This window comes from Trichosurus vulpecula, chromosome 4 (assembly GCF_011100635.1).
Source record: "Trichosurus vulpecula isolate mTriVul1 chromosome 4, mTriVul1.pri, whole genome shotgun sequence".
Lineage (NCBI taxonomy): Eukaryota > Metazoa > Chordata > Mammalia > Diprotodontia > Phalangeridae > Trichosurus > Trichosurus vulpecula.
In genome coordinates, this window is record NC_050576.1 from 95,157,250 (window position 1) to 95,174,338 (window position 17,089).

The following is a 17,089-nucleotide window of genomic DNA, read 5'->3' on the forward strand; positions in this document are numbered from 1 at the left end:
CATTCTTGATGAAAAGACTAGAGCTGAACAAAAAAAAAATTGACTTTCTAATACAAGAATCAAGAGAAGCATGGAAAGGCAAACAGGAAAGAGAAATCATAAGCGGCTTTATTAAAGTTGAACTGTTTATATTCCTATATGGAAAGATAATGTGTCTAATTTCTCAGTATTAGGGTAGTTTTAGGGAGTGTGTGTGTGTGTGTATGTGTGTGTGTGTATATATATATATATATATATATATATAGATAGATAGATAGATAGATATAGATATATGTATATATATATATATACATATATATAGATAGATAGATATAGATATATATATAGACAGAAAGGGTGAGTTGAATATGAAGGGATGATATTTAAAAAAAATAAAATTAACGGGTGAGAGAGGAATATAATAGGAGGAGAAGGGGACAGATAGAATAGGGTAAATTATGTCACATAAAAGAGGCAAGAAAAAAGCTGTTACAATGGAGGAGAAGGGGGGGGAGGTGAAAGGGAATGAGTCAACCTTATTCTCATTGGATTTGGCTTAAGGAGGGAATAACATACACACTCAATTGGGTATCTTACACTACAGGAAAGGAGGGGGGGGAAGGGCATAAGAGGGGGGATGATAGAAGGGAGGGCATTTTGGGACAGAGGGTAGTCAGAAGCAAACACTTTTGAAAAGGGACAGGGTCAAAGGAGAAAATTGAATAAATGGGGAGGGGTGGGATAGGATAGAGGGAAATATAGTCTTTCATAATATGACTATTCTGGAAATATGTTGCATAATTACATATGTATAACCTATCTGGAATTGCTTGCCTTCTCAAGGAGGGTGGTTAGGGAGAGAAGAAGGGAGAGAACCTGGAACTCAAAATTTTAAAAATAAGTGTTAAGGGGGGCAAAGCCAAGATGGTGGCTGGAAAGCAGGGACTAGCATGAGCTCCCCGCCAAGTCCCTCCAAAAACCTATAAAAATGGCTCTGAAACAATTCTAGAATGGCAGAACCCACAAAATACCAGAGGGAAGCAGGGATCCAGCCTGGATGGTTGCTGGGTGAGGTCTTTCACGCATGGAGCTGGGAGTGGATCAGAGCCCAGCATGGGTGGTGTGGACCAACCAGACCAGGAGCCAGGCAGAACAGGCCCTAGTGCCTTGAATCAGTGAGCTGCAGCAGTTACCAGACTTCTCAACCCACAAACACCAAAGACAACAGAGAAGGCTACTGGGAAAAGCTGCTGGGGACAGGAGGATAGAGTTTGCTGTTCAGCCACCAGCCCAGGGGCAGTGGAGATGGGGCAGCTACAGAACTACAGCTGCAGTTGCTTCTGGCCCCATGCCCACATGGTGGGAGGAATTAAGTGGCAGATCAGAGCAGGAGTGAAGAGCCTGCTGAAGATCCAAGTCCAGTCCGGGTTGGGGGTTCTTGGGGAAGGAGTGCTGGTGTGGCAGAGCTGGCTGTAATAGCTCTGAAGTCAACAGCACATCCCCCAAAGCTTGGAAGATAGTACTCTTTACTCTACAAGCAGTCATACCCTGATGAAAAACTCAAGGGTCAAGTAACTTGGCTGGGAACATGGCCAGGCAGCGACAACGCACCCAGATTCAGTCTCAGACTTTGGAATCTTTCTTTTGTGACAAAGAAGACCAAAACATACAGCCAGAAGAAGTCAACAAAGTCAAAGAGCCTACAACAAAAGCCTCCAAGAAAAACATGAACTGGTCTCAGGCCAGGGAAGAGCTCAAAAAGGATTTGGAAAAGCAAGTAGGAGAAGCAGAGGAAAAATTGGGACTAGAAATGAGAGTGATGCAAGAAAACCACGAAAAACAAGGCAATGACTTGCTAAAGGAGACTCAAAAAATACTGAAAAATATACTAAGAAAACAACACCTTAAAAATAGACTAACTCAGGGGGGCAGAGCCAAGATGGCGGCTGGTAAGCACGGACTAGAGTGAGCTCCGTACCCAAGTCCCTCCAAAAACCTATAAAAAATGGCTCTGAACCAATTCTAGAATGGCAGAACCCACAGAACAGCAGAGGGAAGCAGGGCTCCAGCCCAGGACAGCCTGGATGGTCTCTGGGTGACATCTATCCCACACGGAGCTGGGATCTGGGAACGGAGTGGAGCAGAGCCCAGCCTAAGCGGCGTGAACCATCCACAACAGAAGCTGGGCGGAGGGGGCCCTAGCGCCCTGAATATGTGAGCTGCGGCAGTTACCAGACCCCTCGACCCACAAACACCAAAGACTGCGGAGAAGGTTAGTGGGAAAAGCTGTGGGAGTGGAAGGAGTTCGCGGTTCGGCTTCCAGCCCCGGGGGCAGCGGAGGTGGGGCAGCTACAGCTGTTGTTACTTCCTGCTCCAGGCCCACCTGGTGGGAGGAATTAAGTGGCAGATCAGAGCAGGAGCGCAACAGCCTGCTGAACATCTAAGCCCAGTCTGGACTGGGGGTCCTTGGGGAAGGAGGAGTGTGGCTCTGACAGAGCTGGCACCTCCCCCCCAAACATAGAACATAGAACTCGTTAGTCTACAAGCAGTCATACCCCACTGAAAAACTCAAGGGTCAAGTTACTTGGTTGGGAATATGGCCAGGCAGCGAAAACGTGCCCAGATTCAGTCTCAGACTTTGGATTCTTTCTTTGGTGACAAAGAAGACCAAAACATACAGCCTAAAGAAGACAACAAAGTCATAGAGCCTACAACAAAAGCCTCCAAGAAAAACATGAACTGGCCCCAGACCATAGAAGAACTCAAAAAGGATTTGGAAAAGCAAATTAGAGAAGTAGAGGAAAAATTGGGAAGAGAAATGAGAAGGATGCGAGAAAACCATGAAAAACAAGTCAATGACTTGCTAAAGGAGACCCAAAAAAATACCGAAAAATACACTGAAGAAAACAACACCTTAAAAAACAGACTAACTCAAATGGCAAAAGAGCTCCAAAAAGCCAATGAGGAGAAGAATGCCTTGAAAGGCAGAATTAGCCAAATGGAAAAGGAGATCCAAAAGATCACTGAAGAAAATACTACTTTAAAAATTAGACTGGAGCAAGTGGAAGCTAGCGACTTTATGAGAAATCAGGATATTATAAAACAGAACCAAAGGAATGAAAAAATGGAAGACAATGTGAAATATCTCCTTGGAAAAACCACTGACCTGGAAAATAGATCCAGGAGAGATAATTTAAAAATTATTGGACTACCTGAAAGCCATGATCAAAAAAAGAGCCTAGATACCATCTTTCAAGAAATTATCAAGGAGAACTGCCCTGATATTCTAGAGCCACAGGGCAAAATAGAAATTGAAAGAATCCATCGATCGCCTCCGCAAATAGATCCCAAAAAGAAATCTCCTAGGAATATTGTTGCCAAATTCCAGAGTTCCCAGATGAAGGAGAAAATACTGCAAGCAGCCAGAAAGAAACAATTTGAGTATTGTGGAAACCCAATCAGAATAACCCAAGATCTGGCAGCTTCTACATTAAGAGATCGAAGGGCTTGGAATGCGATATTCCGGAGGTCAATGGAGCTAAGATTAAAACCTAGAATCACCTACCCAGCAAAACTGAGTATCATGTTCCAAGGCAAAATATGGATTTTCAATAAAATAGAGGACTTTCAAGCTTTCTCAGTGAAAAGACCAGAACTGAATAGAAAATTTGACTTTCAAACACAAGAATCAAGAGAAGCATGAAAAGGTAATCAAGAAACGGAAATTGCAAGGGACTTACTAAAGTTGAACTGTTTTGTTTATATTCCTACATGGAAAGATGATGTGTATGATTCATGAGACCTCAGTATTAGGGTAGTTGAAGGGAATATGCATATATATATATATATATATATATGTGAATGTGTACGTATGTATATATTTATGTGTATATGTATGTATGTGTATGTATGTGTATATATATATGTGTTTATATATATATATGTGTAAAAGAGAGAGAGCAGACACAGGGTGAGTTGAAGATGAAGGGAAGATATCTAAAAAAAAATAAAATGAAATTAAGGGATGAGAGAGCAACATACTGAGAGAGGGAGATAGGGAGAGATAGAATGGGGTGGATTATCTCGCATAAAGGTGGCAAGAGGAAGCAGTTCTATGGGAGGAGGGGAGAGGGCAGGTGAGGGGGGAATGAGGGAACCTTGCTCTCATCAGATTTGGCCTGAGGAGGGAATACCATACATACTCAGTTGGGTATCTTACCCCACAGGAAAGAAGAGGGAGGAAGATAAATAAAAAAAATAAAAGGCGGGGGGGGGGATGATGGAGGGGAGGGCAGATGGGGGTGGAGGTAATCAAAACAAACACTTTGGAAAGGGGACAGGGTCAAAGGAGAAAATTCAATAAAGCAGGATGGGTTGGGAAGGAGCAAAATGTAGTTAGCCTTTCACAACATGAGTATTGTGGAAGGGTTATACATAATAATACATGTGTGGCCTAGGTTGAATTGCTCGGCTTCTTAGGGAGGGTGGGTGGGAAGGGAAGAGGGGAGAGAATTTGGAACTCAAAGTTTTAAAATCAGATGTTCAAAAACAAAAAAACTTTTTGTATGCAACTAAAAAACAAGATACACAGGCAATGGGGCGTAGAAATTTATCTTGCCCTACAAGAAAGGAAGGGAAAAGGGGATGAGACGGGAGGGGGGTGATAGAGGGGAGGGCTGACTGGGGAACAGGGAAACCAGAATATAAGCCATCTTGGAGTCGGGGGGAGGGTAGAAATGGGGAGAAAATTTATAATTCAAACTGTTGTGAAAATCAATGCTGAAAACCAAATATGTTAGATAAATAAATTTAAATTAAAAAAAAATAGACTAACTCAAATGGTAAGAGAGCTCCAAAAAGCCAATGAGGAGAAGAATGCCTTGAAAGGCAGAATTAGCCAAATGGGAAAGGAGGTCCAAAAGACTACTGAAGAAAATACTACCTTAAAAATTAGATTGGAACAAGTGGAAGCTAGTGACTTTATGAGAAATCAAGATGTTATAAAACAGAACCAAAGGAATGAAAAAGTGGAAGACAATGTGAAATATCTCATTGGAAAAACCACTGATGTAGAATATAGATCCAGGAGAGATCATTTAAAAATTATTGGACTACATGAAAATCATGATCAAAAAAAGAGCCTAGATATCATCTTTCAAGATATTATCAAGGAGAACTGCCCTGATATTCTAGAGCCACAGGGCAAAATAAAAACTGAAAGAATCCACCGATCACCTCCTCAAATAGATCCCAAAAAGAAATCTCCTAGGAATATTGTTGCCAAATTCCAGAGCTCCTAGATCAAGGAGAAAATACTACAAGCTGCCAGAAAGAAACAATTTGAATACTGTGGAAACACAATCAGAATAACCCAAGATCTAGCAGCTTCTACATTAAGAGATCGAAGGGCTTGGAATACAATATTCCGGAGGTCAATGGAGCTAGGATTAAAACCAAGAATCACGTACACTGCAAAACTGAGTATCATGCTCCAAGGCAAAATATAGGCTTTCAATAAAATAGAGGACTTTCAAGCTTTTTCAATGAAAAGACCAGAACTGAATAGAAAATTTGACTTTCAAACACAAGAATCAAGAGAAGCATGAAAACATAATCAAGAAAAAGAACAAGAAAAAGAAATCACAAGGGACTTACTAAAATTGAATTGTTTTATTTACATTCCTACATGGAAAGATGATGTGTATGATTCATGAGACCTCAGTATTAGGGTAGCTGAAGGGAATATGCATATGTACATACACACACACATACACACATATGTGTGAGTGGGTGTGTATATGTGTATGTGTGTGTGTATGTATGTATATATGTATGTGTGTGTGTGTATATATATATATATATATATATATAGGGAGAGAGAGAGAGGGCAGAGGGTGAGGTGAAATGAAGGGATGATATCTAAAAGAAATAAAATCAAATTAAGGGATCAGAGAGGAATGTATTGAGAGAGGGAGAAAGGGAGAGATAGAATGTGGTAAATTATCTCTCTTAAAAGTGGCAAGAAAAAGCAGTTCTGTTGGGAGGGAAGAGGGAGCAGGTGAGGGGGAATGAGTTAATCTTGCTCTCATCAGATTTGACCTGAGGAGGGAATACCATACACACTCAGTTGGGTATCTTACCCCACAGGAAAGAAGGAGGAAGAAGATAAAAAAGGGGGGATGATAGAAGGGAGGGCAGATGGGGGGGAGGAGGTAATCAAAAACAAACACTTTTGAAAAGGGACAGGGTCAAGGGAGAAAATTGGATAAAAGGGGATAGGTTAGGAAGGAGCAAAATATAGTTAGTCTTTCACAACACGAGTATTGTGGAAGGGTTATACATAATCATACACATGTGGCCTGTGTTGAATTGCTTGCCTTCTTAGGGAGGGTGGGTGGGAAGGGAAAAGGGGAGAGAATTTGGAACTCAAAGTTTTAAAAACAGATGTTCAAAAACAACCAAAAAAAGTTTTTGCATGCAACCAGAAAATAAGATACACAGGCAATGGGGCATAGAAATTTCTCTTGCCCTACAAGAAGGGAACGGAAAAGCGGATGGGAGGGGAGTGGGGTGACAGAAGGGAGGGCTGACTGGGGAACAGGGCAACCAGAATATACGCCAATGTGGAGTGGGGGGAGGGTAGAAATGGGGAGAAAATTTGTAATTCAAGCTCTTGTGAAAATCAATGATGAAAACTAAATATATTAAATAAATTTTAAAAAAAGAATAAAGATCAAACTACTGAAACCAGAAAAAAAGAAAAAAATAAATGTTAAAAATTGTTTTTACATGCAACTGGGAAATAAAATATACAGGCAATGGGGGTATAGAAATCTATCTTGCCCTACAAGAAAGTAATGGGGAAGGGGATAGGGGGGCCTGGGGTGATAGAAGGGAGGGCAGACTGAGGGAAGTGGTAATCAGAGTGTGTGCCATATTGGGGTGCTCGTAAAGAGAGGTGGGGAGAAAATTTGGAACTGAAAATCTTGTGGAAATGAATGTTGAAAATGAAAAATAAATAATTTTTAAAAATGGTAATTCCTTGAATGTTGAAATTGCTAAGCAGTTTTTCCATGAGAACTACATATAAAGAAGTTATTGGAGAGAATGAGATCTCCAACTATCCTGATGTTCACTGGGTAATAAGGAATGTGACAATAATATTATATACTGATTGTTCTCAAAGAAGAATTTTACAAGTGGGTAAACAACATAGGATATTTTGAAAACTTTGATTGGTTTTTAAAACAAAGTTCTACCATAAGCCTAAATTTTTGAAAAGCCCAACACTTTAATAAAAACATTGTGTTATCAATTTCATTCATTATTAAGTTTGATCACAATAAGCTCCTTCTTAATTAAATGAAAATTTACTCAATATCAAATAGCCTGACACCAAATCAGAAATTAGAGGAGAATATCATTCTTTGAAATTCTTTAGGCAGAAATCAAACCAGAAATTATAGATCCTTTAGTTTATGATCTATAAAATATCAGAAAAAATTTAAAATTAATATTTGCTTTTTGTCCTATTGACAAACCATATGTTAAAATCATTACTTTTGAATGTGTGTTGATTTCTTCTTATTTAATTGAAATAAGCCTATCATATTTTCTTTGGTTCATGTATACTTAAAAATAAATTTCTTTAAATTTTTTACATAGCTCACTTGTTTTTAGTGTGATGCTGAGACAAATGTCATTATAAATTGAGTTTTTAATCAATGATGACTTGAATTCTTCTTCCTTAGCAACCTCTTTGAATCAACAGTGACATCCAGTGACCACGAGGGTTATTTCTATTGAGGACAGGGAAAGGACATTTGCAAAATGGAAAAGCATTAAAGCACTTAATATGTACAAAGCACTATGGTAAAAGTTGGTTATGTAACAGGCCTTGCTTTCAAAATGTTCTCTTTTGAAGGAGAAGAAACAATATGTATAGATTTTCAGCTGTAGGGTAGATAGACAGGCTCACTGATCCTTAAAGTTTAGGAACAGACAGGACTAATCTTTAAAATTCAATGATACATCAAATGATGATGCCCAAGGGGTCCAGAAGGCAGATGTTATCCACCCAAAATTGTAGATATTAAGATCAAGTAGAATCCCACCTCACCAGAAGTATTACAGCTGACTCTCTAATCACGTAAGTGGCATGAACAGTCATATTGGGAAGAAAGTAGTATTCCTAGGGAGGTTACAGGAAAAGTGACATTAAACTGGCCTTGGTAAGTTTGATTTGCCAGATCTCAGATAATCAATCCTACCATCGACCTTCTTGACCTTTAGCTAACATTAGGATGGCCCTTGAAAATTCAGACTAGCCAATGTCTGTCATGATTGGAATGCATGTCAAATTGTAATTTGTCTGAACAATCTTAGGCTAAGTTCTCCATTGTTTTCTCTTTCAAATATTTAGAAGAAACAAATTACATGCATATATGTATACATATATGTGCACATATATACATAAGTATATATTGCATGTGTGTAAATTACATGTGTGTATATCCCACATATAATTATATACACACATATATAATATATATACATACATAATTTTTTTTTTCCATATTACAACTCAAGACATAAAACTGGAGTCCAATGCCTGCCTCAAGTCTCTCCTTGCATCCTCTCAAATGCATCCTCTATTCAGCCATCAAAGCAATTTTCCTGGCAGACCCGATGTTAATCTGCTACTAAATAAACTCCAGTGTCTCTATGTTGCCTCCAGGATCAAATACAAAATCCTATGGCATTCAAATCATTTCATCTCCTAGCTCCCTCCCACTTTTCCAATCTTCTTATATCTTACTCCTCACCAAGTATTCTTTGATCCAATGATTCTGGCTTTCTTGCTGTTTTATGAATAAGTCACTTCATCTTTCAGGTCCAAACATAATGCTCTCCCTCTTCATCTCTGCTTCCTAGCTTCCCTGGCTTCCTTTAAGCACCAATGAAAATTCCACCTTCTGCAAGAAGTCTTTCCCTATCTCTCCTTAATTCTAGTTCCTTCTCTCTTTTAATTACTTCCTATTTATTCTGTATGTAGCTTGCTTGTACATATTTTTGTGTTAGTCATCTACCCGATTAGATTATGAGCTCTTTGAGATCATCAAATATCTTTTGCCTTTCTTTTATCTCTAACACTTAGCCTGACAGTTAGTAGGCACAAAATAAATGTTTAGTGACTTACTTGTTAGCTTTGTGTCTGTGGGTGAATGGCTTTATCTTTCTGGATCTCATACAAGGGGGTTGAACTAGGTTTATTGATATCAGAGGAATATTAAGATTAAAAAGATAGGCCTCTGATTCAGGGAAAAGCTTGATATCATTAAAATCTAATAGATGCTCATAGAAAATGTAAGTTCTTACACTTCTTTTTTATTCTCTTTTCAATATTTATGAGATTTTTTTTTTTACTATATAGAAAATACTCAGTGGGCAAGTCATTGTTATATCCAAAAACTATAAGTAAAAGCAATTTCAGGATACACATTGTTCATAGGTAAACTAGTTAATAGAAAATTTTAAGAAATGATTATTATTTCGTCTATATATCTTAGTGTATTGGAAATAAGCAAGAACAATATGGAATTATGCCCAAAGTTACAAAACTGTGCATACTCGTTGACCCCACAATACCACTACTAGGTCAGTTTCTCAAAGTGATAAAAGGAAAAGGACTTCTATGATCTAAAATATTTGTAGCAACTCTCTTTATGCTGAGAAAGAACTAGAAATTGAGAAGATACCCATCAATTGGGAAATGGCTAAACAACTTGTGGTAAACAATTGTGATGGAGCCCTACTGTGTTGTAAGAAATGATGAACTGGTTGATTTTAGAAAAAAAAAAACAAAGAAAGACTTGCATGAAATAATAAAGAGTGAAATGAGCAGAACCAAGAGAACATTGCACATAGCAACAGCAATATTGTTCAAAGAACAATTGTTAACAACTAAGTTATTCTGAGTATTATATATACTAGAATCAAATACAAAGTACCTATGAAGGAAGATGCCATCCTGCTACAGAGAAATGACAGATTGATGAAGTATGTATAGTATGGTTTTACATACATATATATAGACACATTCATAAATACATATACATGCCAAATGGTGGCTTTCTCTACTGTGCGGGGGAGACAAGGGAGGAAGAAGCGTGCAACTTTAAAAAGTAACAAAAAATAAATTAAATTTTAAAAACTAAAATAAGCAAAGCAATCCTGATGGAAGACCTAATTGAAGTGAGCAGTTTAGAATTAAAACTTTTTTTAGTAATTACTTGAAACATGTTTAAAGAGCTCTGGGCTTATATAATAAAAATGACAATTTTACCTAAATCAATTTACTTATTCAGTGCCATACCAAAGTATCAAAAATTATTTTATAGAGCTAGATAAAATAACAACAAAATTCATCTGGAAGAACAAAAGATCCAGAATATCAAGGGAATTAATGGAAAGAAATGATAGGGAAGGAGGCCTAGCCATACCAGATATTAAACTGTATTATAAAGCAGCATTCATCAAAACTACTTGGTACTGGCTAAGAAACAGAGTGGTGGATCAGTGGAATAGGTTAGGTACACAAGATGCAGTAGTCAATGACTATAGCAATCTACTCTTCGATAAACCCAAAGAATCCGGCTTCTGGCATAAGAACTCACCATTTCACAAAAACCGCTGGGAAAACTGGAAATAGTATGGCAGAAATTAGGCATAGAACAATATCTTACTCCATATAGCAAAATAATGTCAAAATGGGTTCATGATTTAGATATAAAGGCTTATATTATAAGCAATTTGGGAGAGAAGGGAATAGTTTACCTGTGAATGGAGAAGGGAAGAATTTATGACTAAACAAGAGATAGAGAGCATTACTGAGGTCTATACCTAAACATTTATTTTTCTCCTTGAAAGTATTTTTGTTAGTGTCACATAAATGAGCTGCAAAAATAGAGGAAGGAAGGAAGGAAGGATGGAAGGGAGGGAGAGAGGGAGGAAGGAAGGAAAAGAGGAAAGAAGAGAGAAAGAAAGAAGGAAGAAAGAGAGAAATGAATAAGAAAACATAAATGTATAAAAGAATAAAAAAGTATGAATATAATTTTGAATTTTAGCATAATATTTTTCAATTTTTCATAACAGAATATGATTTCCATAAAATAAGTTGAAGGTTTTTTCCCCCTCTTTCTTTAAAAAGTTTAAAGGAATACAGTTTATTTAATGCTACGAAAATGGAAACCAACTTCTTTTTTTTACTTAATACTAAATTACAAGTAAAAAACAAGTAACTTCTTTAGTCTTCTGGGATTTTACTGTTGACTTGTAGACAATAACTACTTTTGTGGTTTTTTCTAAGTATATAATTTTCATCAAATTGTAGCTTCATTTCCCCCTACCCAAGCTTTTTAATACTACAGCATTTTAAGATAATTTGTTTTTTTTTCTTTTTGCATTGATCTTTCTCTGGAATAATGGCACTGCTCAGACTGCTAGACATAGTGCCTCCCACTTCAGTCCCCACATTTTCTTTGGCTGATAATGGTGTGCAATTGAAAATAACTCTTTCTTTGTAACACTGAGGCAATCGTCCCTTACTATTATTATATTTTTCTCCTATTTCTAGAGATAAAACCTCATTATATGCCAGCCATAAAATTATTTTCAATTGTAGATTTACCAATTTTAGTAAAATGATCATTTAATACTTAGAAAAACACTTGCTTTTTGTCCTGTGGAACATTGGCACATTTTACATTGAATGTGCAGAAGGAATATATAAAGTAGTTAAGAAAAGTATCAGGGCATTATTAAAGTATTGCAGACTACAAACTGAAGTCTTATTTCATTTTTGTATCTGAGCAGCAAAAATAAGCTTTTGTGAAAGTGATACAAGTTGGACTGCTAAACTTTCTTCAATGTGATTCAAGTTCTAATTAATAAATCAAACAAATAGTAGCAAATATAAGATGAATTATAATACTGCCTTTAGAGCCACAGTAAAGCCAAAGTTTTTGATTACTTGATAAACCCTTAAATCAATAATGAATAATATTTTCTGGCCACATGATTGTTCCAATGGCCCCTTCTTGATCCTAACCTTGCTTACTCCTTTAATGTTAAACATTGCCACATTCCATTCCAAGATGTTGTTGCTGCTGATGCTGTTGCTAGTCTCATTGTTATCATTCTTATTTTGTTTTGAACTGAAACCGTCCCAAAAAACTCATATTTTTATACACACAAAGACGATACTTTTGAATTCTAGCAAATCTGTCTGAATCCTCCATGAAACCCTTAACCTTCGTTTTATACTACTGCTTTTTAAAAGCATACAATGAGCCTTACACATTACATCAAAGGTGTCACATTTGTCTGTGCTTCCTTCTGAATTTCCTTCTATTCTTTTCCGTATATTAAAAGGGGAGGGAAGAGAAGGGAAGGGAAGAAAAGGCAGAAGAGAAGGGAAAGAAAACGGAAAAGGAAGGAAGAAAAAAATTGTAACAAGGGATAAGAAAAACAAATCCACATGCTTAGATGATGATAATTTTGCCATTGAGAGGTAGTATGAGGTAATAAAAAGAGTCCTCAATTTAGAACTGAGAGAATGGAATTAATGTCTATTATCTATTATTCGTGTGAACATTGACAAGCTACTTAATATTTCTTGGCCTAATTTTTCTAATCTTCAAAATGAGTAGGTTAAATTATTACATGTTAAATTTCCCTCCAATTTATGAATTCTGTGATTCCTACTCCTGTAGGAAATGTATTTGAGAGGAGCAAAACAAAATGTTACATAAAGGCCAGGGGGGAAAATAAATACTATACTCTAAATAAATATATTGTATGTCAGGGAAAACTACTTAGAAGGGATATAATTTGAGATGGATTAATAAAAGGTGGGTAAGAACTTAAAGGGCTGAAGAATGTTTCTCAGGCATAGGCAAAACTATGATTAAAGATTTGGAGACATGAAAGAAGGTCGTGTTTCGGCAGGAGTAAAATAGATGGTCCATTTTGGTTAGAATGTAGTGTCTGGAGGGGAGGAAGTGATATGAAATAAGGATGAACAACCTTAAATGCCAACCAAAAAATTATAACCTTTACTTAGTAAGTAACTGAAGGTTAAATTTTTTGAGTCAATTATTCTGGTTTAAGTATGACAATTTGATCCCTTAATGGCTCTTGGTCTGGGATCAGATTTTCCAGTTTGTTTCATCTAAGCAACTAACCTATTCTGTTTCAATAACCTATACTTCACTTTGTGTCTGCTGCTCTGCCTGTTTCAATTCCATAGAACAGGATGTCTCTCCCAGGATAAGCTCTTCATTTCTAAACTTACCACCACACTTCAAACTCAAGATCTGTTTGACATGACTTCCCTAAGCCTCCTCTCCCTTTGATTGGAGGCCTAGAGGACAAATTCTTCTCAATGCCTTGCTTTGCAGAAGGAAGAAACCGGATTCTCAGCTTACTCCACTTTTGTATCTGCTGCTCTGCCTAGTCCAACTCCATGGAACAAAATGTCCCTGTGCTGGGTACTCCCTGGTCGTCCCTAACTCCCACTTTCCTATCTCTTTTTGTGTGCTTTCTCTTCTGTTAAATTATAAGTTCCTCAAGGGCAGAGATTGTTTATTATTATTAATATTAAATTGTTTCTTCAGGGCTTAGCACAGTGGTAAGCACATAGTAGGTGCTGTTTATTGAATTAATTAATTGGATGTGTAGAGTGGGCAAGGGGGCATTCTATTTGTCATTGGCATCTATCTTCTTCCTATTGCTGCCATCCTGGAGTGGCAGCATCTTGCTTCAGAAACAATTACTTCTTTTTTGTCTTTTGAACATCCTCTTTCCATTATGATTTTTGAAGATGAGTCTGATGAAGTTTCCTTAGCTGCTTTTGCTAGTTCCTTATCCATATAAGACTATCTCTGACTGTAAATGTTCCACTAGTCTCTTTGTTAGGCCCTCTTTATGGTCTTGTAAATTCTATCCCTCAAAGACCTATACTCTCTCATGAATTCAATTATCACCTCTATTCAGATGATTCGAAAATTGGTACACCCAGGCCAAATCTCTCTCCTGAGCTTTCATACATTCCAACTGACTATTGGATATTGTAAACTTGATGTTCCATAGGTAAGGCAAATTTATTTAGAATTTAATTTATCTTTCACATAAAACCCATTACTCATCTAAACTCTATATACATTAAAACTAGCAGTATTCTTTTGCTCAATAGGTCTCATGACATGAGTATAATACTTGATTTCCCATTCTATCTTACATAGGTAATCAGTGGTCTGATGCCTAGTATGTACTACATCCTCACCTCTGTTTCATAGGATCCCTTAGTTCTTTCAAAATATTGTTCAGCTGCTAATTTCTACACCTGTAGTGTTAAACTCAAATAGAAATAGGGGTCACTAAAACATACACGAGGAACCTTTGCAGGCTGTGTATTGATTAGAAAATCACGTATTGACATTATATAAGTTTCATTTTAATTTATTTTGTTAAATAGTTCTCAATTACATTTTAATCTGGTTCAAGTAGTACTAAGCAGTGTTGTAGGCCTATGTGGAAGAACCCATTTGACACCTCTGTTCTACACTAACCCTCTACTGACCTTCCAACTGTTCATGCCCTCCCTCACAAAACTACCAAACTACCTAGTACCATCCTACAAAGATATATGGAGACAAGTATGTGCTCTGGCCTCTTCTGCTGTGCCACATGTGCTTTGGCCTTTTACTAAAGGATATAATTAACCACTGGCTCTTGGATTGTACTTTGGTCTCTGTGACAGGGATGCAAGGTGGAGGTTTGGAGGAATGTGTCAAAGATGATTTTGGACTAAGCCAGAAAGAGGCTTCTACTCAGGAGGCTTTAAAAGAAAAAAATGCTTTTGTATTCTCTGTCTTCCCCTCTTTAGAGCATATCACTTAGTACTCTGTCAATTCACCTTTGGTCTCCTAACTTGCCTCACTGCCCCCAAACCCCAGTGAAATTGTGGCAGCTAAAGAAAACTTAGCAGTAAAACTTTGTCCTTGGCTAGGTGAAATTGCCACTGGGCCTGAAGTCCCTGGCTACGTCTTCAGAGATGGGTGTGTGTGTACAGCAGTTCTGAGGGATGTATGTTTTCCAACTCATTAGCTCCCTTGTGAATTTGATTTTGGGACTTCCCGAGTCAGGTGCTGAATGACATCAGGAAGGGAAGATTCCTTCAACTGTAGCATTTCTCTGGGGTGATAAGCACTACCATTAGGAAGACTCTTCAGCTGAAATTCTAATGCCCAAGCTGTACCTAGCTTGCCAGGAGATCTGCAATTGAAAATTGATCAAAAAGTACAAGTCAGAAGAGAAAGTGAATAAACAATTGTTAAGCAGTTTCACAAAGTGTTTCATGTCTGAAGGATTTGTTTTGGTGTGCCTATATTTTCTCTCTTTTAAGCAGTTCATTTGTGGTTAAAGAAATAAATAGCTGTCCTATGCCTGATATATACTGCTTTGTAAAGTCAGTACTTTTCTAGAAGGGGAGCTATCAATCTCTTTTAGAAGGGACTTTAGACATGAGACATACTTTAACTTTGTTTATGTGAGTTTCCCTTAGGTTCTACTCTGCAGTGCAGGGTAAGGAGTCAGAGAGTATGAGAAGAACCTATATAATTTTCTTTTGGTCAGGATCCACTAGAACAGAATCTGGGCCCACTTTAGACCAAAATTAGGATTTTTTCTGGGAGAAGGTCCTTCTGGTTTATGGATAACATCTATATTTCGGATACATTTACTTATATGTCTATTGTCTCCCCCAGTAGACCTGAAATTGTTACATATTTGTCTTTTTAACCTCAGGGACTAAGATGACTGTACCTGGCATATAAATGCATGTGCATTGATTAACTCTAAGTGGATTATGGGGGCTGAAGGATAATGCCAGAGATATGGCAAAACTAAAACTGATAGGACTTGGTAGCTGATGGGATATGAAAGATGAAGGAGACAGGTTGAATGAAATTTATCACAGAAATAGTTAAGATAGAAAGAGAAAGAGATTTGGTGGGTGTTGAGATGTGGTGGGATTTGGGGTATGTTGAATTTGAGGTGGTAAGGTGATATTCACATGAAGTCATCAAGTAGGCAGTTAAGAAATTTGAACCTGAAGATTCCAAAAGACTCATGAAGGAAAAGGTTATCCACATCCTGAAAAAGAACTATGCAGTCTGAATGCAGACCGAAACTACTATTTTCTGTTTTGTTGTTCTTGTTTTCTTTCTTGTGGTTTTCCCCTTTTGTTCTGATTCTTCGTTCACAATGTGACTAATGTAGAAATATGTTTAATATGATTTTAGATGTATAGCCTAAAAAAAGAAAGAAATTTGAGTCTGAAATCAAGAAGAGAGATCAGGACCGAAGACAGAGATTTCAGAATCAACTGAATAGAGATATGATTCAGACTGGTCCTTACTAACCACCTACTATGCAGAAGAAAGAGAGAAAGAGACAAATATAGTTGATATATTCCTAATGTTGTACCTAGATATGGGAAGACCTGAGTTCAGATCCTGCTTCAGACACTAACTAGCAATATAACCCTGAGAAAGTCACTTAACCTCTCTCTGCCTCAATGTCTTCATCTGTAAAATGGGTTGTTATGAGGATCAAATGTTAGAATATTTATAAAAAAAACTTTTAAACATTAAAACACTATATAAATGCTAGCTATTATACAAATATAGGACATGAGAGTTATTATACTAAGCCTTCTCCTCTGATTTCCCTGGGAGAGGTATGTTCATATATGCGTGGGATTTCCCTTATCTCTGACTTGTTTTGGGAAAATGTGCTTGCACCCATTGTCTACTTTTAAGTATAAACCAGCATCAGAGTTTTTGCATGCCATTTGCAGCAGTACTAGTCAAGAGTAGTCTCTTTCCAGAATTTATTTATGCTGTTGCCTCTCCTAGGAGTAGTTCAAATCTGAGCCAAAGGTGATAACAGTTTTCTGCTCATTCCCCTCCATGATTTTAAGCGCTTAAAAAAGAAAATGGTTCAAAATCCTTGCCAATTACTGTTGGAGCAACAAACAAGCCTGACA